The sequence below is a fragment of the Pristiophorus japonicus genome, chromosome 20 (assembly GCF_044704955.1).
Source record: "Pristiophorus japonicus isolate sPriJap1 chromosome 20, sPriJap1.hap1, whole genome shotgun sequence".
Classification (NCBI taxonomy): Eukaryota; Metazoa; Chordata; class Chondrichthyes; family Pristiophoridae; genus Pristiophorus; species Pristiophorus japonicus.
The window spans coordinates 21,861,894-21,886,801 of NC_091996.1; the positions used below are offsets into that span (position 1 = coordinate 21,861,894).

General features: G+C 42.0%; 1 protein-coding gene and 1 long non-coding RNA gene across 5 annotated transcripts in view; one reads left to right on the forward strand and one right to left on the reverse strand.

Moving 5' to 3' along the window:
- Positions 1–24,908, forward strand: part of LOC139232434 (disabled homolog 2-interacting protein-like) — a 1,003,994-nt gene that overhangs the window by 498,647 nt on the left and 480,439 nt on the right. The gene's annotated exons all lie outside the window — the stretch shown is intronic.
- LOC139232888 (uncharacterized) lies at positions 15,619–23,544 on the reverse strand. The gene is made up of 3 exons (XR_011588092.1): positions 23,526–23,544; positions 21,104–21,194; positions 15,619–15,703 (listed from the first exon to the last, which is right to left on the reverse strand). It is a non-coding gene; the product is annotated as an uncharacterized lncRNA (long non-coding RNA).

Genomic DNA, 24,908 nt, shown 5'->3' on the forward strand with positions numbered 1-24,908 from the left:
GAAAAATGTTTCCTCACAAGAAGTTGCTCTGAACTGTTTGCTGCTGTGTCATGGGGAAATACAGTCTAATGTTTTTTTTCCCTCATCAGGGAAACTAGAAATGATAGTGATTATTGTGCTGATAGATTTTGAAGCTATACACGGATTCTTGAGAAAACTAATTGGAAAAACAACACTTAGAAATAGAATAACAAAAGAAACAAATGGATATTTTTGAGGCTATTAAACACCATTGGAAAAGAAAGTATTTATTTTGTTTAAGATGGGAGAAATGATGAGTTGTGCTAGATCACCAATGATTTAATATTTCAAATAATCGAAAAGAAATCAGAAATACTTTGACACAAAGAAAAAGGGTTCATACAAAACACAACCGAGCATAGCTAAGAAAGAAGTATTACAAAAAGTGAGAAAAAAATAGAAACACCTCACAGAGGGCAACAAGAAGAATCAAAAAAATGTACAATTATGTTCATAGTAACAGGAAGATCAAAGAATAGATGGGCCCATTAAAAGATAAATTGAGTAAAACTATTAGCGATATTCAACATAAAGGAAGGCTGCAGATGGATTTCATATTAAATAGGGCTAAAAGCATTCCGTTTGATGGTGTTGTGCAGAACTGTGAAGGATCAAACATCCACAAAGCTCAAACTAGTTGCGATGCATCCTACAACCATCAGTAATTAAAGGAGAAATTAGTGATATATACGAACATACGAAACTGATGAACAAGATAAAATCTATTGGCCCATCCAGCCTGTCCAACGCAGTTGTGATACCTTATGCATACACTCCTTACCCACCCGGAGCCATGGAATCGCCTGAGAGATTTAAAAAAATTTAAAATCCAGGCCAATCAGGGGGAAAAATAACTGGAAAATTCCTCTCCGACCCCCTTAGGCGATCAAAACTGATCCAGAAGATTGCACTGGCCCTGTCTTCTGTTCCTGAGTTAATTTTTAATCCATCTGGACAATTTGTCATTGGTTCCATAAGCAATATTAGTCTTACATGAGCAACTCTGTCAAATATTTTTTGAAAATCCAAGCTTTTGGTCACCTGCCCTCATTTCTCCTTGTGTGGTACGATGTCAAATTTTTTGTTTTATAACACTCCTGTGAAGCGCCTTGGGATGTTTTACTACATTAAAGGTGCTATATAAATACAAGTTGTTTTTGTTGATGATTTACTTATAATTACAGGCTGATTAGCCTAACATCTACCGTGGGGGGAAATGCTTGAGGGCATTCTGCAGGGTGCTATAAATAAATATGTATGGTGTATCGGTATCATAGAGAGCAGTTGGCATGGCTTTAGAAATAATGTCATGTCATACATACCTACTTGTATTATTTTGAAGAGGTAACTAAGTTAGTGGATAAGGGTAATCTAGTTGATACCGTTTACTTGGATTTTGAAAAGATGTTTGACAAAGTTGATCATGTAAGAGTAATATTGCTTACGGAACAAATGACAAATTGTCCAGATAGATTAAAAATTAGCTCAAACAAAAGACAGATGGTGATAAATGGAAAGCCGCATGCTTTGGAAAAGTAGTGTTCCACAGAGATCCCTTGTGTTCATAATATATTTCAATAATTTGGAGCAGGTTGTTTGTAGTTGTATTATTAAATTTGCTGATAACTGCAAATATTTGGGCAGGTAACCAGTAGAAAGGAAATTGATTATCTTCAACGAGACTTGAACCAATTACATAGATGGTCAGAGATATGGCATATTTTAACGGGGATAAATATAGGAACATATTAGAGGAGCAAGTAGCAGCAAACACGTATAACACAAAAAGGTGGTATGTTGCAGCTCTATTGGTAGAGATGGAAACGGAAAACTATGAGAGTAATCATTGATCATATCCTGAAACAAAATTATACTAGAGAGAGGCTATTCAGCCCAACATGTCTGTGCTGATTCTTGCTCTTCAATTGGAGCCATCAACTCTTTCCCTGTCCTGTCCCTGTATATTTTTATATTTTTGAAATCCAATTCCCTTTCAAAATGGTGTTCTAATCCTTGCTTCAACAATCGCTCAATAAAATATTTCAAGTTCTAAGAATTCTCTGGATTTAAAATAATGCCTTCTAACTAACTTCCCATTCATTTTCTGGTGATAATGCTAATTGTATTCCGTGTATTATAATTTGCCAACCAGTGGAAAAAATTTTCACTCTCTCAAAGCCTTCCATAATTTGTAAATCTCTTGTAGATTACTTCCTTAAACGTTAGTGAGAAATGTCCCAATTTTTAGCCTTTCTTCATCACTATAACTTCTGTTTCCTGAGTATTAGTCCATTGAAACTTTTTGGTATCCTTTCTGTGGCTTGAACTGCAGTCCAACTTCCTTACTTTTGTATTCATTGCTCCGATAAATAAAACCTTGAAACTCAGTTGGCCCTTTGATGGCCATTCCTGCTTGAACTTCAGTCTTTAAAGATCTAAGTACCGAGTGAAAAATCTGATAGAGGTACCTGAGAGGTGTTGTAGAATATTACATTTTCGGAACAGTGGGATGAGCCAGAGGAACTGCAATGGTCTTTTGTAGTCCCATAATATGTTCCTATGTAATTTATTACAAATGGTTATAGGAGCTGCCTTTCTATTATTTGTTTATTGAGAACAGTCAAAAATACCAATTGTTCATATAATAAAACGGGTAGCAACTAGTAGAAGGGTCCTGTGCCCTTGCACAAGTTTGCAGAAATCTTGATGAAAACTTTTGAATTTATTTTGTGTGCTCATCAAGATGAGGGTTCTTACGGGATTGGAACACTTCCCATTTCAGGCACACAGTGTCAGCATTAAACATTCCCAGGTGAAGGATCTCAGCCAGATGCAGACTAAAATTCCCTCCGCTTTGCCCCAACAACATGCCTTAGCCCAATTTGGAACAACACTCTGCTGCACAAATGTGATATTTCTTTCCATTTTTCACACATCCTCTATCTCTCTGAGTTGACCAATTAGTCCTTAATTAGGGACAGTTTTGTGCTGTAGAGCTGTGCCCACTACGAACTGGATTGAGAATGCCTAAACTCATTTCAAGTATGACCTTTGCAGGTAACAGACAGAGGAGACTTTAATCCCGTCAGTCCTGAGTTTTGGATCAGCAATACTTTCTATTTATTGAATATACCCTGCACTAGGATTTTCTGTTTGTAAACCCATCCCCACTGCATTGGCTTCACAAATCCAGGAAGCTATTATTGGGACTTGGAAAGTAACTACAAATGTGTTTCATTTTAGAGTTAAAACATTAAATACATGAACTTTTCAATTTTTTATGAGATTTATTTTGATAAGAAAACCCTGTTTATTTATGCAGTTTACATGTATTAAAGAGGATATGTTTATTTACTATTCCATAAACAGATTCCTTCAACTCACCTAATCACTCTCCTCACTCTTTCATGGTATTACATAGAGTTACATAAAATATACAGCACAGAAACAGACTATTCGGACCCACCCAGTCTATGCCGGCGTTTATTCTCCACTAAAGTCTCCTCCCATCTTTCCTCACCCAACTCTATCAGCATAACCCTCTATTCCCTTCTCCTTTATATGCTTATCTAGCTTCCCCTTAAATGCATCTATACTATTTGTCTCAACCAATCTCTGTGGTAGCGAGTTCCACACTCTCACCACTCTTTGGGTAAAGAATTTTCTTCTGAATTCTCTATTTGATTTCTTGGTGACTATCTTACATTGATGGTCTCTAGTTTTGCTCATTTCCACAAGTGGAAGAGCTAAATTATTTTGTTTTTTTATTCCCAGTAATCAGGCAATGTTTAGATGTTTAGGGCTTCTGGGCTGTCTGCATTCATTCTCTTCAACTCTGAATACATTGGAATACATTGCCACTTTTCCTCCACAGAACAACAGAATTATGTAGCCACATGGTCCTGAGTGCCATTTTCTCCCTCTTAGGTTCTCTCCGGCGCCTTGTTGCACTCATGGATTTATTAATTTATGCAAGTATGGTATGTAAAGAGAACATTTATTTATGTACCTATAGTGATAAAGGAAATCACTTTATTGATTAATAAATCAAACAGTTACATCACAGTGCCTGAATACATTTCTCACAATTTTCTTTCCAAGTCCCTTCACCTGCAGAAATGCTCACTGCTCTCCCCACAACAGCATATGCACTAGCTGACCTGAGACAGAATCAGGCTTGCAGCTGTAGACTTCTAAAGCTACAGTTGAGCTCTTGATTTTACCTCCGATTTCCAATGCCAAGCCCTGCCCAAAGGTTGACCAAAGGTGCATAACCGGACATGCAGACGATTACTGAGATGATTACAAAGTGCTCTGCCTGTACTGCACTCGACAAGGAGGAGAATGTTCTGCAGATTACTCACTCCTGATTTTTTGCACAAAAGAAAATTGAATTAGCCAATAACTTGAATTAGCAATTTAGGTAACTCAGCATAATGGGACTTTAGTGCTAAAAATGCAATAGTCAGATCATTTGAATTAACCAACTTTGAAATAACACTGGAAGACAAGAAATGTATCGCAGGCATAAACAAAAGTGAAAACGCACAACGTGCTAACAAATGTAAAGCAAAAATACAGTTTTTAAAGTAACCAGTCAATGCTCTCAATTTTGCGGTCGGCGTCGATCAAATGGCGCCAGCTGTTCATTACACTTACACTTGCCCACGAGCTTTTACACTGGAACGTGTGGTAATTAGAAATCCAAAACAGCATGGCGCCCACTTCATGGGATCTGGGACCTGTGTGAACAAGGCAAGCGACTGTGTATCTCAACCAGATTGAAGAATCCTCACTGAGCCATGCAGAGTCTGAACCAGGAAGTGCAATTTAGAATAGTTAATGCAAAGCTAAATCATGTACTGAAAGCAAAATAAAGAGAGGGGAAGAAAGATGGGATTAAGAGAGAGAGCGAGATAAAAGAGACAGAGAAAAAGCTTTTAACAAATTATTTGAAACTTTTATTTTTTTTAAAACTCCAACATTAATTAAAATCTGAAGAAATGAGACTCCATATTTGTAAAAGTTAATTTTCAGTGCTAGAGAGGTTGTTTGGTAGTAATCAAGACTTACCACACATTAAAAATAGACTTCCACTGTAATGGACAAGCCCTAATAGTGAGTATCTATCACCCCTTCATGTATTTCAATGCTGAGTGCCTTGGCGAGATACTGTTATCTTCTGGAAGAGCAGGGAAACTCGGACAGCAACTTCCTGATTTCCACATTTACCTGAGAATGTACCATCGCCTGAAGTTGCTGTCTGATTTACTCTTTAGTAACAGTGAGCGCTGATAACCTCTCCGTTATTTTTACCGCACAATCCAGACCATTGTTCCTGTTTCTGAAAATCTGACTGTTTTGAGAAAATGCTAGCACATTAACCATGGGCAGAGGGATGACATTGTATGATGCAATATGACTTCTAGTAGCATTCATGCTTCTGATTTTATCATCATTTTACACTGTAATCCATAGTTTACAGTGAGGTGACACATCTTAATGTTGAATTGCTGAAACTCATATCAAATATTTTTGTCTCTTCCATGTCAAAATCAAGTGAACGAGTTTATTCATTTGTGAAAAAGTGCTGAAAAGAATATTCTAATGCTAACATAATCAGTAATAGTAAATTAAAAGTTACAGTGGCGGAGATATGAAAGGGGGAGGAAATGCAAGACAGCTTTTATGAACTTCCACAATTTAAAAATGAGATGTGCTGAAGGTGTTGATGATTTTGAAATTGAAAATGTAGAAAATAATAGTAATCCATTTCAAGGGTGGGGCCCCATTAACATGTACTTGTTAGCCGTCCTGATGCATCTCGCCGGCTCCCGGGAAAATGGTAGGCCCAGGCTGGGAAGAATGGCAATCACGGAGGAGTGGAAAACCTCTGGTGTCAGCAGCCCAATTTATTTTTGTAGAGCTCGGAGGAGCACTGCTGTTCCTCCTGGCCTCATGAAAATAATTTTAGCAAATACGTTTTAGGCCTTTTTTGCTGTTCTGTGGGGCTTTACTGTTTTACTGAGTGTAATGTGCACAACACTACAGAGATAAAATATAATTTATTTCTGTGATAATTTTGAGAATTTTCAAGCTGACAATATGTTAAACAAGCTGGAAAATGGAATTCAAGAGATATTATTGCTTTTAAAAGCTCGAGGGTATATTTTACCGGTGAGTAAGATTAAAGGAAAGTTATTTTCATAAACTGGAATGGTATACTGATACAATAAATATAACGTTACACACATTATGATATACCCCTAGATATTTTACGTAAGAACATTGGGCCAGATTTTGGATGATTTGCGCTGCTCGGCAGTTAGCTTCACAAAAACGGCATCTCGCGCTTAACCTTCCCGTTAACCATTTTCATGAAGTTACTGCAATTGTACATTAATTTCCCATTAAACATGCCACAGAAAGATAAGTTTAGTAATTAACAGCGTAAATGTACCCTTTTAACATGATAATTATTAATGACTGCCAGTCAGGTTCTGTTGCCCAGAAAGTGAACAATTAGAAATGTGGCGTCTCATTCCTTCAGATTGTGAATTGTTTTTGGGAGATTTTAAAATGATCAAATTTTACATTGATTTTTACTTTTTTCTTTGTCTTTTTTTCTCTCTCAATCCAATCTTTCTTTCTCTCTTTATATTTCTCTTTCTGTATCTAATTTGACTCTAATTCACTCTCCTCAGCCCTTCATCTGTGTATTTCTCAATTTATTTTTATCTCATTGGCTAAGGAGATACATAGGGCCCAAATTTCGGGCCGCGCCTAGAACGGCGCAGCCCCGACCTGGACGCCCATTTTTCGCACCACAAAGTGCGCCTAAAAAAAACTTACAGATTCTCCGGCTCCCAGCTGGTCCTCTGGAGCCGGGCGCGGCACAGCACGGGCTGTAGGGGGCGAAGCTAGGTAGGTCCCTGCGCTGAAAACAGTGCCGGGACCTCTGCACATGCGCACTACAGTGGGCGCGCATGTGCAGTAGCTCCAGGCGCCCAAAACTGTGTGGGAGGGGCCTGAAGCACGCAGCCCCTAGCCCTGGCCGAATGGCCTCACTGGGGCTGCGTGCATAAGGCTGCCTCCCACACTCAGCTCCTGCTTCCTCCCGACCCGACCCGACTCCTGCTTCCCCCCCCTGCCCCCGGACCGGACCGGACCGACCCCCCAGACTGGACCCGACCCGCGCTCTCCCCCCCCCCCACCACCTGACCTGACCACCCTCTCTCTCCCTCCCTCCCTTCCCCCCCGCCCCCCCACCGACCCGACCCGCGCTCCCTACCCCGGACCCAACCCGACCCAACGCCACCTACCTGTAAATCTGGTGCTGGGGACGGGCCCTGCCCGAAGTCTTGGGCCCGGCTGGGCCCGGCCCGTTCAGCCTCCCTCCCCCTTCTCCTTTCCCCCCCTCCTCCTTTCCCCCCCTCTCCTTTCCCTTCTCCCCCCTTCTCTTCTCCCCCCCATTCCCCTTCTCCTCTCCTCTCCCCCTCTGCCCCTTCTCCTCTCCCCCCTTTCCCCTTCTCCTCTCCCCCTTCTCCTCTCCCCCCTTTCCCCTTCTCCTCCCCCCTTCCCCTTCCCTTCTCCTCCTCCCCCCTTCCCCTTCTCCTCCCTTCCCCTTCTCCTCCTCCCCCCTTCCCCTCCTCCCCCCTTCCCCTGCCCCTTCTCCCCTTCCCTCCCCTTCTCCCCCATCCCTCCCCCTCTGCCTCCCTCCCTCCCCTCCCCCTGCCCCCCTCCCTTCCCTCTGCCCCCCCCTCCCTCTACCCTCCTCCCCCCCTGTCAGAAACACAGACACTGACAGACAGAGAGTGAGAGGCACACACAGACAGACAGACAGACAGACAAAGAGATAGAGACACTGACAGAGACACACTGGAGGAGGGGGGGGGGGGGGGGGCATCCCAGCACGCTGTTGGAGGGCTCCCGGTGCTGCAGTCAGTAAATAGAAAATATTTTATTTATTGATTTAAAAAAAAAAATTATTTCTTATTAATTTTTTGATTGATTTATTGGTTGATTTATTGATGTTTTTTTATCATTTATTATTGATGATGGCTCTTTATTTGTAAAACTGAAGTATTTAATGTTTGTAAACTTCCCTTTAAACCTCTTCTCTCCCCCCCCCCCCCCCCCCCCCCGCTCATTCCCTACGCCTGATTTGTAACCTACGCCTGATTTTCTAAAGTGTAGACAAGGTTTTTCCAGCGTACAAACATCTTCACTTACTCCATTCTAAGTTAGTTTGGAGTAAGTTTTCACTGCCGAAACTTTGAAAACAGACGTAAGTGGCTGGACACGCCCCCTTTTGTAAAAAAATTCTGTTCCAAAGTGAAACTGTTCTAACTGACTAGAACTGGAGCAAACTAAATGCCGAGAATTTGAATTTCTAAGATACTCCGTTCTACACCAGTTGCTTCAAAAAATCAGGACAACTGAGGCCGAAACTTGGGCCCATAGTTTGTCCTGTTGTTCACCAAGGTCCCAGATCCCCCCTTACCCTTGCTGCATCATTATCAGCTCGCACTTCCAGCAATTTTGTGGGCAAAATATTTTAAAACCTAAAGGTGCATGAAAACATCTAACTAATGGGATACACATGAAGTGCCCCGCTCCAGCGAACTCTGGTCCGATATATGATGAAATATTTACGATTATTTTCTGCATAGTGTTAGGAAGAAAGTCTTTTTAATTATATTAGTCCTTTATAACTTATGAGGCTATGTATACTGTGCATGGAAGTAACTTCATCAATCACTTACATCAGTGCTTTAAAAGAACGGATGTTGTAACAATCTTTTCTCCATTGTCTACCATCAAAAAGAAAGGAAAATGCACTATAACTCATACATCCAGCATGATTTTTGTTTGTGTATTTATGCTCTGATTGTTCAGTTTGAAAAGAAAACACTCGTGTGAGATCTCTCTCTCTCATATAATCGCCTAACCAATTTCTGTTTGTTGGGTAAAACACTAGTATTAACACCTAGAAAGTCACAAATCCCCTGTGTAACTATATATATTAAACAGGATGTGATACTAAAATATTTTTAATTAAGTTGGGATTTCTGGAAATTTGGGCAAGCTCCTCTGTCTAATGTGCCCTCAGTTTCCAAATTACATCAAGACAATAATATAAAATTGCTGTGAAAAACAGATTATTCATTGCTAAACCAAGGAAGTAGATTTAAATCATAAGTTGCTTTCAAAATGCAGGCTGGGTCTCAAGAGAGTGACTCAAGTGCACTGCTCTCCCTTATTTATGTCCTAATAGTGCAGCCAGTCTCACTGTAAACTGGCTGCAAAGTGAATCCTGGTATTTCACACATGTGTAGGCTGACTGACAGTTTTACTAGTATGTTTCCAGGAAATACTAGGATCCCCAGTATACGGAAGCACCGAATGTGAAATGTGATGATATTACTATGATTTCACTGCTGCTTTGGAACAGCGTGTTTGCTTACCCATGAAGACCAGCAACAGTCAGAAAACCCCAGTTTAAAACAAAAAGTCTTCTGGAACCCGGGCCTTAAAATTAAATCTGGCCTGTTTGGCTTGGGATTTTCACTAGCTTTGTGAGCGCTACAAGTTGTTAGACAGCAGCACAAATACAATGTAAAAGCAAGTTTTAAAAAAAAGACTTGCATTTATATAGCGCCTTTCATGAACACCAGACATCCCAAAGCGCTTTGCAGTACTTTTGAAGTGTAGTCACTGGTTGTAATGTAGGACACGGCAGCCAATGTGTGCACACGGCAAGCTCCCACAAACAGCAATGTGATAATGACTAGATAGTTTGTTTCAGTGATGTTGGTTGAGGGATATATAGTGACCAGGACATCGGGGATAACTCCTGTGCTCTTCTTGGAAATAGTGTCATGGAATCGTTTACGTCCACCTGAGAGAGCAGAAGGGGCCTCCAACAGTGCGGCACTCCCTCAGCACTGCACTGGAGTGTCAGCCTAAATTTTTGTGCTCAAGTTTCTGGAATGGGACTTGAACCCGCAACCTTCTGATTCAGAGGTGAGAGTGCTATCAACTGAGCCACTGGCTGGCTCAGTTAGTGAACAATAGGGTTGGATTATTTTACAGTACAGTAGTTCTATCAAAAACAACCACAGAAACCAAGCTCCAAGTGTCAAATTGGCTCAGTTGTATCATTCTAGCCTCTGATTCTGAAGCCTGTGGTTCAAACCCCACTCCAATTCCTGAGCACATAATCTAGGCTGACACATCACTGCGATACTGAGGGAGTACGGCATCTTTTGGATGGTATGTTAAACCAAGCCCCTGTCTGCTCTCTCAGATGGGCGTAAAATATAGCAAGACATTTGGAGAAGAGCAAAGGAGTTCTCCCTGGCCAACATTTATCCCTCAATCAACACCACTAAAAACAGATGCACTGGTGATTCATCTTATTGCTTTTTGTGGGTCCTTGCTCTGCACAAATTGATTGTCATGTTTGCCTACAAAATAACAGTGACTACACTTCAAAAGTGCTTCATTGGCTGTAAAGCGTTTTGGGACGTCCTGAAGACATGAAAGGCACAAGTTTGTTCTTTCTAAATTTTGTACCAGCAACAGTGAAAACCAACTAGTCAATTACATGAATAGGTTGTTGCATAAAATATTAAGTGATTCAGCAGCTTGGTTGTGAAACAATGAACCTTTTCAGCAGACAAGAAGGCTAATAACTGAGCCCTGGCAATCAGGAAATCCCTGGTTACAATCTTTTCTCCAGGGAAAGGTAAAAGCAGAAGCTGAAGGCCCAATGAACATAATGAGAAAAACATGCACATAAATGGCAATTCTAATCGTATTCTGTGTTTAAAATATATCAATGAACTTTTGTACTTTGATTTAAATCCTTAAAGTTACATCAATAGAGATTTTCACTGTAAACATGTTGTTCCCGATAGGAACGTGATTGATCGCAGACAAAGATTTCTTGAATAAGAGTGCCAGAGGCTTTGCAGTGGTTTGGATTTGAGGGTGAGGCGCACAGAGAAACACTGTTTCCCTCACCATAAAACAACATTTTTTAGCCATTTAATGTGTTCCAAAGTTGACACAAAAGAAAATTACAGAATTATTTCAGAACTATATCATACTTCATGTAAATGCTGCAACAGAGGCATATCTGATAATTATAGTGGTACTGTCATATAATGCAATATATAATTTGATCTGTAAATAACATCAAATGACCAACAACCGAAAGAATGATTTGGAGCAAAATTATTCATTACTTTAACATTCCAGCAGCTTTGTGTAAGAGGCCAATTATCACTAATAGAAATGACAAGTTGTAATGTGTATAGGCATTCCATTCAAGCGGGATTAAAAATAGACATTGTATTACCCATGGTCCGATGAGCCACAGTTGGTTTCTCTCCACTGGCTTCTCTGTCAGGACTTTTAGTTTTCGCCATAAGCTTCACAATAATTTGGCAGAGATGGGGTAGACTCTCATCTTTACCACTTGGATTACAGAGAAGAAAATCTGGTGGGTATAGTGCACACAGAACCTGCCTGGTTTTGTTTCCACTTGCATTAATTGAAGAAAAATCTGATGGGTTCTGGAAGAGGTGTTCAATCCCAGCCAGACTTTCCGCTCTGCAGTTCATTAAGACGATGCTCAGTGCAGTCAAGACACAAATCAACTCTGATGTGATTTCATTGTATTCTAGAAAAATCACGTGGTTTGCCGCTACTGTTCTCTATTTTGAGTACTCTCGTAGCTGTTCATTTTTCTGCCTATCTATTCCTTTATCTCCTTTATTATAACTTTGAATACTTTTTGGATACTAAGGGAATTGAAGGATATGTGAATATGGCGGGAAAGTGGAGTTGAGGTTGATGATCAGCCATGATACTGAATGGCGGAGCTGGCTCAAAGGGCCGAATGGCTACTCCTGCTCGGGTCATAAAAGTTAAATTAGCAAGATGGTACCGCATAACAATTTTACAAAAGTTGACACTTGTGAAAACATAAATCTTTCATCCAATATGTAATTCTGCTTACATTGAGCTTCTTTAAGCTCAGTAACAGCAGGTCTGACCTAAAATTCAGTACTTATTTTCAATTATTTTACCCATCCCTACTTGGCAATGCTGTACAAGTTGCTCTTGATTGGCTTTCAACAAGGCGTTAACAAGCAAAAATCTATATTCTTTTAAGCTTTGCCTAATTTCTTTGAAAGTATTTATAATAGGAAAGATGGCAGGGACCATCAACAGTGATAATAAAGGAGATAAATGAATAGATGGGCGGAAAAGAAGTGAACAGCTGGTTACACTACATTCCATACACAGATTACAGAAATAAAACCATTACTGGCATTTCTTCTTTCCTGTAAGTTTTTTGTTAGTTTATATCACTAAAAGGAAATGCAACAGTTAGAAAGGCACCAGGCTCTAGATTTATAACTGTATTGCTAAAGCACCAAAGCATGTTTACTGTAGAGCAGTGTTTAGACTGTGCTTCAAATTTTACTAACAGTTTACTGTTCGATTAGCCCAATATACCGCTACGTATATTCAAACAAACGTACAATTATTTTTTAAAAAGACACTGACATTTTTACCAGAGTGTGTGCTTTGTTTACCCAAAATACCCATCCCTTGAAAACACTGCGGGTTAGAAATTGCTCGGCACCCCTTTTGGGGGCGATAAGTTTTCAGGGAGCGCAAAAGTATCGTGGGTGGAAAAGATTTGCTTCTGTTGGGAATTTCTGCTTTCACGCTCCAAGAGGGAAGTGAAGCGCTAAATCAAGCGCTACCACTTCTCGTAGAGCGCGAAAGGGAGTGAGAGGGGCGGTATCAGCAGAGCGTGACCAATATTCGAGACAGCGCTGCCATCTTTACAGGCTTCTTCCCTTCCTTAAAGGGACGGGCCAATGCTGTGTTGAATGACTCTTCAGGCTGTGTCCATTGGGCCACAATATCTGCGCTACGTGCATAGCAGCCCCAAGCACTCTGAGTGCAGGGCTGAGCAACCGCGGCGGCAAAAGATAGCAGGAGACACCAGAATGGATAGATAAATCAATTTTGCCTTACCCGACCACCGCTGCCTTTAAATATCGCTCCCCAAGCGGCCAGCTGAGGTGACAACGCCTCCAGCAGCTGCCGTTGTTGACGCCCGGTGATGCTGCAGGAAGCAGAAGTGAATATTATATCTGGGGTGTTAATGGGGCGTTGCGCACGGGATGACGTCACAATCTACGGGGCGCAAGAGAGCGAGGCGATAAGTGTTAGTGCCAACGCAAAACTCCAGGGAAGTTCGTGGGCGTTAGTGATTTTGCCACGCCCGGTCGGTAATCCCTTAGCATCCCATTACCACCTCCCTGCAGGCCTTAATAGGAGGTGCAAACCAAGCCAATTTCTCCCCCCCTATAGGCCATTTTTTATTTCATTGTGTTAGGCGTTTGTAAATTCTTGCCTTCTGACACAATACTGATTTTATTTTTTTAAATGTTTGCCCCTAAATGCATGGAGTCACTATAATGGCATAAAGTCGGCAGAGCAGCCACCAGTGATCTTCATTCCTGATCCAGAAGCTAGCCATGATCTCCTGAACATTTGTCTAAATGCAGGGACAGGACCATAACTTGAGCAACAGATTTGCTGACCAGATCATTTACATGGCTTGTTAATATGAATGACACCTTTGCAAAATACAAGCGAAGAAACACATGGTATTGTATTCAGAATAGAAATCATTTTAAATGAGCAGTAACATGACATATGTGCAATGGTTTGTGTACCTTAATTACTGCTAGGGCAAATGTGCAATCAGCAAAGAAGCCTCTTTGTAACATAACATCGAGCAGCTGGAATATGCTTCCTGGTGCCCCCATTTATTAAGTAAATTCAATACATTAACTCTCAAGGCAATTTTGTGAATTTGAGTCAGGCCTCTTGCAACTTGAGGAATTGCCCTGGAGCTTGAAGGCAAGTCTCTTTAGACTTGCAAGTCTAAAATAAGGTCAAACAATGAATTTTCAGTTGAGCAACTACTGTAAATATTTTTATGCCCATCTTTAGGAACAGAGAATTCAATTTCATAACATAAGTCTTAAATCTTCTACTGTAGGACTGCAAGGGCCTGAAATTCAGTACCGCTGGAAAGCTGGAGCTTCCCCCACCTTTTTGTGGCCATGAGCACAAACATTTTTTCGTGGCTGGGCCACCCCATATTCGGCTCCAAAAGTGAACAAATGGGTTCCAGTGCTAATGAACCCTTCCAAAGTGGATTTTTCAGCAGTGTGGCTGTCTTAATTTGAGCATTATCACCACTGAGAAATTCAGCAAGCAGGTAAGGGTTTCTAATAGGCCAGGGTTTGTAGCAAGGCCCTGAGGGGGGGAAGGAGTTTGGAAGGATGGCTGGTGTAAGAGGTGCAAGGAGAGCCAACAGGTTCACTGATATGGAGCTGGAGATACAGATAGACGGTGTGGAGGACAGAAGAAGAATACTGTTTCCTGACGTGGGGAGACCTGACAGACAGGCAGTACATAATACATGAAGGGAGATTGCAGGGGAGGTGTCAGGCACCTCCATATATGTGAAGTTGCACACTCCCAAGAGGTTGCAGGCAGGTCTGCACCCGCCCCTTCCAGGGTGGCGATGGGTCGACCCCTCCTAGCTCTGGGGTAACGGGGATCCTCCACCTTCCTGCGCCTCCTCTTCCTCCTCCTCCTCCTCAGGTGGTACTGCTGGCTCAACCTCCAGCGGCTGTCCCCTCATGATGGCCAGGTTGTGCAGCATGCAGCAGACCATGACGATTATGGAGACCAGTTGAGAAGAGTATTGCAAGGTGTCACCGGAGCGGTACAGGCACCGGAATCTCTGCTTAAGGATGCCTATGCACTGCTCGATGATGCACCTGGTGACACAATGAGCGTCATAGTATGCATTTTCTGGCGCTGCCCTGGGGTTCCGCAGAGGAATGAGCAGCCACAGGGGATATCCTTTGTTCCCAAGCAGCCAACCGCAATCCTGATTCGGGCCAGTGAAGACGGCGGGCACACTGGTCTGGCACAGAATGAACGAATCATGGCTGCTGCCTCCCTTGCCCGCTGCCTGTCTGCATGGTGCTGACGGCGACGCCGACTCCTGCGTGCTGCCCTCCCAACACTCCTCCCATCCTCAGGGTGAATCCTGCCAAGCAGGTCTCTGCAGCCCACTAAAGAGTTAGACCTGAAAGTTGTACAAAATTACAAGGGTATGTGCAAACCTGCGAGCAGCACTCAGCAGGTTTAATGGAGCCAAAACAATTAATAAAACTATATCAAGAGAAAAATACTGCGAACCATGGAAAATGAAATAAAAACACTAATAATTAATAAAACCTTTTCAAAAGATAAACACTGCGGATGCATGCTGAAAAATGAAATAAAAACAATAATAAGTAATAAAACTTTTTACCTACCAAAGGGCCCCAGCGATGTCGCGTTCGAGCATCGTATCAAAAACCTCGCGGGGGCACAGCTGACCTTTTCCTCGGTGAATTTCACTCTGGTAGTCCCTTTCCAGCGCTGCAGAGCTCACCGCTGGAAACCCTCCTTTACTGCGGTTACGCCGCTGAAATCCTCCACGAGCTGAATTGGTGTGTGTGTGTGTGTGTTTATATTTCTGAGAACCTCCTCTGGAATTGCTCCTTGTAAGTGAGATGATGCACTGTTTTACAAGAACAGGAGTATTATCATATTATTCTGAAGCTGAGGAGCAATTGTTTCCTGCTCCATCACAAAGTCTAATTGTGTTAGGTAAACACAGGGTCATAGAAACATAGAAAATAGGTGCAGGAGTAGGCCATTCGGCCCTTCGAGCCTACACTACCGTTCAATATGGTCATGGCTGATCATGTAACTTCAGTACCCCATTCCTGCTTTCTCTCCATACCCCTTGATCCCTTTAGCTGTGAGGGCCACATCTAACTCCCTTTTGAATATATCTAACGAACTGGCCCCAACAACTTTCTGTGGTCAGGCCAATCAGTGTATTTGTTTGATTGGGGAACTTTGATGATTGGAAAATGTTTGTAACTTTTAAGCTGCAGGTCAGATGCACCCAGCATTAAGTGACTATCTTTCTGTTTTATAAAGATTTGTTTACATCCATAATGAAGTGTCGTATCTGCATGTTAATTGTACTGTTTTTACATTAAATAAGACAGATTATATTACTCAAATGCTGTTCCTGTTTATGCAAAGAAAAAATGTTTTTGCAATAATATTGGGTAGCTGACACTGCTGGAAGTCTTTGAAAGTGTATCAATATTTTCAGGGGTTCCCAGTCATAAAATCATTACAGCATGGAAGAAGGTCATTTGGCCCATCGAGCTGTGCCGGCTCTCTGCAAGATCACCGCAGCTAGTCCCACGCACCCGCCCTTTCCCCATAGCCCTTCAATTGTTTTTTATTTCAGGTACTTATCCAATTCCCTTTTGAAAGTAGTGATTGAGACTGTCTCCACCACACTTTCAGGCAGTGCATTCCAAATTCTAACCATTCACTGTGCAAAAAAGCTTTTTCTTATGTCGCCTTTGGTTCTTTTGCCAATCACCCTCTGTTCCTCTGGTTTTCGACCCTTGCGCCAATGGGAACAGTTTCTCTCCATCTACTCTGTCCAGACACCTCATGATTTTGAATAAATCTCCTTTCACCCTTCTCTGCTCTAAGGAGAACAACCTCAGCTTCTCCAGTCTATCCACGTAACTGACGTTCTTCATCCTTGGAATCATTCTCGTAAATATTTTCTGCCTAAAATGCGGTGCCCAGAATTGGACACAATACCCCAGTTGAGGCGTACCAGTGTTTTTTTACAGGTTCATCATAATTTCCATGCTTTTGTACTCTATACCTCTATTCAAAAAGCACAGGATTCTGTAAACGTTTTTTAATCCTTTTCTCAACCTGCCCTGCCACCTTCAACGATTTGTGGAGATATACCCCAGGTCTCTCTGTTCATGCACTCCCTTTAGGATTGTACCCTTTAGTTTATATTTCCTCTCGCATTTTGGTTGAAAGAATATCACTTCTCACTTTTCTGCGTTAAATTTAATTTACCACGTGTCTGCCCATTCCACCAGCCTGTCTCTGTCCTCTTGAAGTCTTATCACTATCCTCCTCACTGTTCACTATACTTCTAAGTTTTGTGTCATCTGCAAATTTTGAAATTGTGTCCTTATCAGGTGAATTTATAATGGGGAACAAAGAAATGGCAGACCAATTGAACAAATACTTTGGTTCTGTCTTCACAAAGGAAGACACAAATAACCTTCTGGAAATACTAGGGGACCGAGGGTCTAGCGAGAGGAGGAACTGAAGGAAATCCTTATTAGTCAGGAAATTGTGTTTGGGAAATTGATGCGATTGAAGGCCGATAAATCCCCAGGGCCTGATAGTCTGCATCCTAGAGAACTTAAGGAAGTGGCCTCAGAAATAGAGGATGCATTGGTGATCATTTTCCAACAGTCTTTCGACTCTGGATCAATTCCTATGGACTGGAGGGTAGCTAATGTAACACCACTTTTTAAGAAAGGAGGGAGAGAGAAAACGGGTAATTATAGACTGGTTAGCCTGACATCAGTAGTGGGGAAAATGTTGGAATCAATTATTAAAGATGAAATAGCAGCGCATTTGGAAAGCAGTGTCTGGATGGTCCAAGTCAGAATGGATTTATGAAAGGGAAATCATGCTTGACAAATCTTCTAGAATTTTTTGAGGATGTAACTGGTAGAGTGAACAAGAGAGAACCAGTGAATGTGGTGTATTTGGACTTTCAAAAGGCTTTTGACAAGGTCCCACACAAGAGATTGGTGTGCAAAATTAAAGCTCATGGTATTGGGGGTAATGTATTGACATAGATAGAGAACTGGTTGGCAGACAGGAAGCAAAGAGTAGGGATAAACGGGTCCTTTTCAGAATGGCAGGCAGTGACTAGTGGGCTGCCACAGAGCTCAGTGCTGGGACCCCAGCTATTTACAATATACATCAATGATTTAGATGAAGGAATTGAGTGTAATATCTCCAAGTTTGCAGATGACACTGACCTGGGTGGCAGTGTGAGCTGTAAGGAGGATGTTAAGAGGCTGCAGGGTGACTTGGACAGGTTAGGTGAGTGGGCAAATGCATGGCAGATGCAGTATAATGTGGATAAATGTGAGGTTATCCACTTTGGTGGAAAAAACACGAAGGCAGAATATTATCTGAATGGCGGCAGATTAGGAAAAGGGGAGATGCAACGAGACCTGGGTGTCATGGTACATCAGTCATTGAAAGTTGGCATGCAGGTACAGCAGGCGGTGAAGAAGGCAAATGGCATGTTGGCCTTCATAGCGAGAGGATTTGAGTATAGGAGCAGGGAGGTCTTACTGCAGTTGTACAGGGCCTTAGTGAGGCCTCACCTGGAATATTGTGTTCAGTTTTGGTCTCCTAATCTGAGGAAGGACGTTCTTGCTATTGAGGGAGTGCAACGAAGGTTCACCAGACTGATTCCCGGGATGGAAGGACTGACATATGAGGAAAGACTGGATCGACTGGGCCTGTATTCACTGGAGTTTAGAAGAATGAGAGGGGATCTCATAGAAACATATAAAGTTCTGACGGGACTGGACAGGTTAGATGCAGGAAGAATGTTCCTGATGTGGGGGAAGTCCAGAACCAGGGGACACAGTCTAAGGATAAGGGGTAAGCCATTTAGGACCGAGATGAGGAGAAACTTCTTCACTCAGAGAGTTGTTAACCTGTGGAATTCTCTATCGCAGAGAGTTGTTGATGGCAGTTCTTTGGATATATTCGAGAGTGAGTTAGATATGGCCCTTATGGCTAAAGGGATCAAGGGATATGGAGAGAAAGCAGGAAAGGGGTACTGAGGTGAATGATCAGCCATGATCTTATTGCATGGTGGTGCAGGCTCAAAGGGCCGAATGGTCTAATGCAGCTATTTTTTATGTTTCTATTCAAGTCATTAATATGTATCAAAAAAAGCAATGATCCTAGTACCGACCCCTGAGGAACACCACTGTATACCTTCCCCTAGTCTGATAAATAACCGTTCACCACTACTCTCTGTTTCCTGTCACGTAGCCAATTTCTTACCCATTCTGCCACTGTCCATTTTAATCCATGGGCTTCAATTTTGCTGGCACTTTGTCGAATGCTTTTTGGAAATCCATGTACACCACATCAACCGCATTGCCCCCATCAACCCTCTCTGTTACCTCATCAAAAAACTCGATCAAGTTGGTTAAACACGATTTGCCTTTAATGAATCCATGCTGGTTTTTCTTAATTAATCCATACTTGTCCAAATGACTGTTAATTTTGTCCCTGATTATTGTTTCTAAAAGCTTCCCTTGTTTTTGAACAAGGGTGTAACATTTGCAATTCTCCAGTCTTCTGGCACCACCCCCGTTTCTAAGGAGGATTGGAAGATTATGGCCAGTACCTCCACGATTTCTTCCTTCGCTTCCCTCAGTGTCTAAGGATGCATCCCATCCGTTCCTGGTGACTTATCTACTTTAAATATAGCCAGCCTTTCTAGTACTTTGTCTTTATCAATTCTTACCTCATCCAGTATCTCCTCTAACTCCTTCTTTACTATGTCTATGGCAGAATCCTCTTCCTTGGTGAAGACAGATGCAAAGTGCTCATTTAGTACCTCAGCCATACCCTGTTCCTCCATGCGTAGTTCTCCTTTTTGGTCCCGAATTGGTCCCACCCCTCCTCTTACTACCCGTTTACTATTTATATGCCTGTAGAAGACTTTTGGATTACCTTTTATGTTAGCTGTCATTCTATTTTCATACCCTCTCTTCGCCCCTCTTTTCTTTTTCACCACCTCTGAACTTTCTATATTCTGTCATCTCTCATACCCGCTCTTTTTCTGCTTCATCTTACTCTATCTCTTCCGTCATCCAGGGAGCTTTGACTTCAGTTGCCCTACCTTTCCCCTTGGTGGGAATTTACCTCGACTGTACCTGAACTATTTCCTCTTAAAGCAGCCCACTGTTCCACCACAGTGATTCCAATTTACCCGGGCCAGATCCGTTCCCATCCCACTGAAATTTGCCTTCCTCCAATTATGTATTTTTACTCTAGATAGCTCCCTTTCCTTTTCCATAGCTAATCTAAACCCATGTGGCTACTTGCACCTGCAACTCGCCAACCATGTTTACTATGCTTCAGGTGTTAACATACATACACTGTAACCTATCCTAGACCATCCTGTGTTCTCTCTTAGTTTGACCCCACCTAATATCTTACTATTTCTTGCTTTAGTGAAACCTGTCTCTCCCAATCCTTTGTGTCCTTTGTTTCTTTTTTCTAATGTTACATCCTGGTGCCCATCTCCCTGACAACCATTTTCCTCATGTCACCTTTGGTTCTTCTGCCAGTCACCCTAAATCTCTGTCCCCTGGTGCATGACCTTTCTACCAATGGGATCAGTTTCTGTCTACTCTGTCTGGGCCCCTCATAATTTTGAACACCTCTATTGAATCCCCTCTCGACCTTCTCTGCTCTCAGGAGAACAACCTCAGATTGTCCAGTCTATCCACATAACTGAAGTCCCTCATCCCTGGAACCATTCTTGTAAATCTTTTCTGCACCCTCTCCAAGGCCTTCACATCCTGCCTAAAGTCCGGTGCCCAGAATTGGACACAATACTCCAGTTGAGGCTGAACCATCATTTTATAAAGATTCATCATAATTTCCTTGCATTTGTACTCTATGCCTCAATTTATAAAGTCTAAGGATCCCGTATGATTTTTAATCGCTTTCTCAACCTGCACTGCCACGGAATGATTTGAGTGTAGATATTATTTAAATGCTTTTCTGCCATTGTATCTGAAACATTTTAAATTGTGATGTTACATTTTGTAAGATCCCTTTAAAGCGGGAAAAACAATTTTATTGTACCTGAACTTTCAAATAATAGCTGTTTGAATATAAATTAACCATTTCAAATTTGTAAAAACAAAGTGGAAGAAATAATCTGTAGAAGAACGAACAGTTTGATGAGAATAAATGATTAGTTTCATTTTTTTATGAAGGCCTTTCATAACTCACTCACCCTGAAGTTCTGAGTCTTTCACAGTCTTCCTCAGTAATTTTTCATTTTCAGTAAGTTGTAAATTGTTTAGAACAATTGTGTGATCTGGCAACTGTGAAAACAAAAATCATATTTCTGTAGTTGCTACAGCATCAGTCTTTGTTCAGTCAGTCTTTTCAATCTGCCCTATAACTCCACAAGGATGTGTCAGCTCTTCTGTCTTTTATTAGGCCCTTCGTAGTAGTAATATCAGTAAGACTACAGTTGTTACAATTATCTTTTGATAGGAAAGGTATTTTTGGGGAACAGTTAGAGGTGCGGTTAAAATCTCTTCAGAAAAGCTTGCAGAATGCGTGCCACGACTGGGAGGGTCATTAAAAGCAGAATTTTTTTTAAGAATCCCCCCCACACTCACATGACAGCCTGTGCCAAAGCCCAGCTTATCTGCTATCTGTTTGTAACACTGCCACGATGCTTGTACATTGTATTAACACCCATAGACTCTTGTGAAGTAACCGTCCAGAGATTCTGGCGACCTCTGATCTCTTATCATTCACTTGCTGGATTTTCTCTTCCCACTTGATCACTCCACAGAATCTATCATGAGAGCAATGTTGTTAGTTGAGATATAATCAACAAATTGCAATTAAAAAAAAGAATGACTTGCATTTATATAGCTCCTTTCCGGACCAAAGGATGTCTCAATAACGTATAGCCAATGACGTACTTTTATGAGTATAGTCACTGTTGTAATGTGGCAGCCAATTTGCAAACAGCAAGCTCCCACAAACAGAAATGTGATAATGACCAGATAATCTGTTTTTTCTGTCAAGTTGATTGAGGGATAAATATTGGCCAGGCCACCCCTGTTCCTCTTCGAAATAGTGCAATGGAATCTTTTACGTTCACCTGAGAGAATAGACGGGGCCTCAATTTAACTGAAAGACTGCACCTCTGATAGTGCAGCACTCCTTCAGCACTGCACTGGAGTGTCAGCCCTATGTGCTCAAGTCTCTGGAGTGAGACTTGAACCCACAACCTTCTGACTCGGAGGCGAGTTGCTGCCCACTGAGCCACAGCTGACATGTTGAATAGAAAGTTCACCCTGTTTTCACTTCACTATAATTCCAAATCAGCAGTAGTGGGGTCCACCAGGGGGCCCAGGCTGTGAATGTAGCCTGGATTCCCAAAGAACAAGGTTAGCGTTTGTTAAAATTAGTTCAGAGCTGCCCATTACCAGGAACTACTGAAGGGCCGAGTGAACCTGGTAACCTTCGCTGGGTTTTCTGGCCTATGCCCAAAGACAGACTAGATGTGCCGCCAGTGGTTTGGGTGATCAACATTGGTATTAGAGGTTGACCGTCCAAAATCCGGAATTGGGAATGTTCCGGAACCCAGACTCCAGGCCGATCCGCGGCGGAGTCATCCGGAAACCGGAACATGTTCTGAAATCCGGACTCCTCTGCCTCGATGCTGCCCAATATAACCCCGCCTCAATGCCGCCCGATCTCCCCCGGCCTCAGCGCGACCTCCGGCCGCCCGACCTCCCCTGGCCTCGGTCCGACCGGTCCTCCGGCCTTGGCTCCAGCCCTGGCCCAACGCCCAATCTCGGCCCGACCTCCAGCACGACTCGATCTCCAGCCTTGGCCGGATCTCCCCCCTCCCCCTTACCTCGTCCCAGGCAAAAACTTTCCGAAATCCGGAACGGCCTCAGTCACGAGATTTCCGGATTTCAGACGTCACATCTGTACTAGTAAGGGCCATCCTCCCCCGACCTCCGGCGAACCTTGGCGAGGTCCCGGATGGCTGAATCTTGCCGCTTGCACTGAGTTATGCCCCTTTTGGCATTTCGGGGCCATATTGTTTTTTTTTAGTTATATTCAACAAGAAATTGGCATCTTTCATGTTACATTACATCGAATTACATAGAATTTTACAGTTCAGAAACAGGACATTCAGCCCAATGGGTCTATGCCAATCTACCACCTTACTTCATCTTACATTACATTACACATCCTTCTGTTCCTTTCTCTATCATGTACTTAAGTAGCTTCTCCTTCAATGCACCTATGCTATTCACCTCAACCATTCCATGTGGTAGTGAGTTCCATATTCTCACCGCTCTCTGAATAAAGCAGTTTCTCCCGAATGTCTTACTGGGTTTATTGGTGACTATCTTGTATTTTGATGTTTAGATTTTGGAAGGGACGGACCTTACTTTCCAACTCAAATTCAGAATTAGTCCTCAGCCCAACACCACTTTGATCCCTGCACAAGGAGCGGTATTGGATTTCATATTCCAAAGATTTGAGTTACTTACCAATATAACAAGAAACAAAATATTGCAGATGCTGGAAAAATGAAACAAAAACAGAAAATTCTGTAAACTCTTAGCAAGTTGGGTAGCATCTATAATGACTCCTTTTTCTGCTGCGTCTCAAACCTTTTTATTTTCACATTGTGAATTCAAATGGGAAAGAGCCGGGTGGTACTTGTCTGTATCCCTTCCATTGTGATGTTACTCAGATAATGTCATTCGCCACTTCCACCTTTATTAAAGCCAGGGCACAATCTGCCTGCATAAAAAAAGAGAGCGCATTGTATGCATTAGGGTGTTGCTGGAGTCCAGTGATTTCTTTCATTATTATTGACATTGCTGCCCACTACTTTTAAAATTATGAACTTAACTCCTGGTCTCTCAGATGGGAATGGTTAGTGAGACCTCACTAGCAATCAAACTGGCTGTTGTGCACTACAGGGAAAGAGTATTAGCTCTGCCTTGGGCAGTAATGAAGGACGTATGACATCTATGGTGTCAGCCGTGACTCAGAGATAGCACTCTCGCCTCTGAATCAGACAGTTGTATGTCTAATCCCATTCCAGAGACTTGAACACAAAAATCTAGATTGACACTTCAGCGCTGCACTGTCAGATATACCATTTTTCAGATGAAACGTTAAACCAAAGCCCCGTCTTCCCCTTCAGGTGGACATAAAAGATTCCATGGCACTATTTCAAAGACTGTCTGGTGTCCTGGATAATATTTATACCTCAACTAATGTTACTAAAAACAAATTATCTGGTGGTTCTCACATTGCTGTTTGTGGGACCTTGCTGTGTGCCGATTGCCTGTCACATTTCTTGCATTATAAGAGTAATTATTCTTCAAAAGTACTTAATTAGCTGTAAGGCGCTTTATGACTTTGAGGCCATGAAAGGTCCTATATAAATACAAGACTTTATTTTACTAAACTAATTCCAGATATTGTTTATAAAAGAGAAAACAGAAGAGATTTTGAATTTGGTGTCTGGACAAAGAAGTCTGAGTTTTTTTGTGATTTTCTTTTGGAATACTGCTGATTGAAGACAAGAAGCTTAATTATATCAAAACTTTAGTGGTTGTTACTGAATTTTTGTTGCATGGCAGTCAATTCAGTAGAGAAATATCCCACTCTCCAGATTTATGAAGGATCTCTGGAACACCAAACTTGCAATGTAACACGACCTAGACCTACTGCTATATAAAGCCCCCTTTGAGTCAATGCCGCTTGTAACTTTATTGCTCGTGAGTAATATTGTTCCCTCATTGGAAATAAAAATCATATGTCACAGACCTCGGTGCAGGTCTTGGCACACACCATCAGATAGGGATAAATGATACATTCAGTACCACATAGCTGGTCGTCAAATCTACGTTATTATTTGCTTCAAAACTGTCAGGGGTGTAATTAATATCATCATGAAACACAAGGGCACACAGAGGCCTGAACAAACTGAAATGAGTTTTCAAATCCTGCTTGTGACTCATTCTGTTATACAGGTGCAG